This window comes from Alligator sinensis, unplaced genomic scaffold (genome assembly GCF_000455745.1).
Source record: "Alligator sinensis unplaced genomic scaffold, ASM45574v1 scaffold161_1, whole genome shotgun sequence".
In the NCBI taxonomy this organism is placed as follows: domain Eukaryota; kingdom Metazoa; phylum Chordata; order Crocodylia; family Alligatoridae; genus Alligator; species Alligator sinensis.
In genome coordinates this window covers 2,536,375-2,537,752 of record NW_005841974.1, presented here as the reverse complement: position 1 = coordinate 2,537,752, position 1,378 = coordinate 2,536,375, and the positions used below count along the sequence as shown (strand labels likewise).

Below are 1,378 nucleotides of genomic sequence, written 5' to 3'. Positions count from 1 at the left end.
GCTGCTGCTGTCCTGTGGGAAGAGCAGGACTGTCAGGGGACGCGCAGCTCCACTGCCCTCAAGGGTCAAGAGACAAGTGAGCCCTCGGGTGGGGGCTGAGGGCAGGAGCCAGGGCTGCTGGGGGCCCCGGTCCTCAGGATGACAGCAGGGGACATGGGCAGGCCCCGTAGCGGAGCCCGTGGCAGGCGCTGGGACAGAGGGGGCATTGTCAGCACTTGCAGGGACCCAGTGAGCTGCCCCAGATCTGCTGGGCCAAAAGCACGAGTGTGCATAGCTTCCTGCTCACAGAGGGCACCTCATAATGATGCCATGCCAGCGGCCAGGTCATAAGACAACCCCAGTGTTGGCCTGAGAATCGCAGAAAGTGAGGGTTGGAAGGGACCGCAGGAGGTCACATCTAGTCTAACCCCCTGCTCACAGCAGGACTATCCCCAACCAGATCATCCCAGCCAAGGCTTTGTCTAGCCTTCCGTCAGCTTTGTAGTCTCTTGCACTGTGGAAAGTTACAGCTGCAGAAAGTCCTTGCTGGCACTTCAAAAGTCCTCCAAAACAGATATCGTTTGGGCACGGTTCCAGCCCAGAGGGCACTGCCAGCACAGTGAGGGCTGATGCATATGTTGATCGTATTCCCCAGCTGCAGGTCTCCGTGCACATGTCCTGCCAGGTAATAGAAATGCATTGGCTAGCTAGATTTTTCAGGGCAGTTCTTACCAACACCATCTGTGCTTTTAAATGTCATCCTGAAAAGACAGAAATACAAGAGAAAATGTTTCCCTTACTACAGAATGGAGCAAAAGAATATTTATATGGCACGTTGACACTCAGACAAGTGAGAAATGCTGAAGCTCTCCAATTTTTGCAAGACCCTCAAATGTATGTTGGAGCTGAAGCATGAAAAGAAGCTGTAAAGGACAGACTTCAGTCATTTGCTTCAGGGTGCAAACTAATGGCTGCCAGATCAGAAAGGACTTCCCTCCATCCTGCCCCACTGAGCAGCACTGCCTGTCTGGTCAGGTGCATAAGTGATGGTTTTAACTTTCCTCTGTAGCATCAGACATGGGCCACTGGCACTAGCAGGGTGCCACCCTAAGTGGACCTGCCACCTGCTCAGGCTCAGGAAGCATGACGAAGCCTGCCCGCCCATGCCCCTGCAGCAGGAGTTAAGGTACTGCCTGTGCCCCTCCTGTTCACTGCACCAGGCAACAAGGGTTGTGCTGGCAGATGTGTTTATCACTGCTGGCATTAGAACATGGGTTTAAGGTCAGAGAAATTTTAGCCTCATAAACATTTGGCCTGCTCACTCCATGCTGAGATGAAGCTGTTCAAAAGCAGGCTTGGGCACTGGGAGGAAAGAGAGAGCCAGAGGGAAAGAGTTCTT

At 53.3% G+C, this 1,378-nt stretch overlaps 1 protein-coding gene across 1 annotated transcript in view; it reads right to left on the bottom strand.

The window, feature by feature from the left end:
* LOC102370064 (alanyl-tRNA editing protein Aarsd1) overlaps window positions 1-1,378 on the bottom strand; it is a 16,157-nt gene that overhangs the window by 7,905 nt on the left and 6,874 nt on the right. The gene's annotated exons all lie outside the window — the stretch shown is intronic.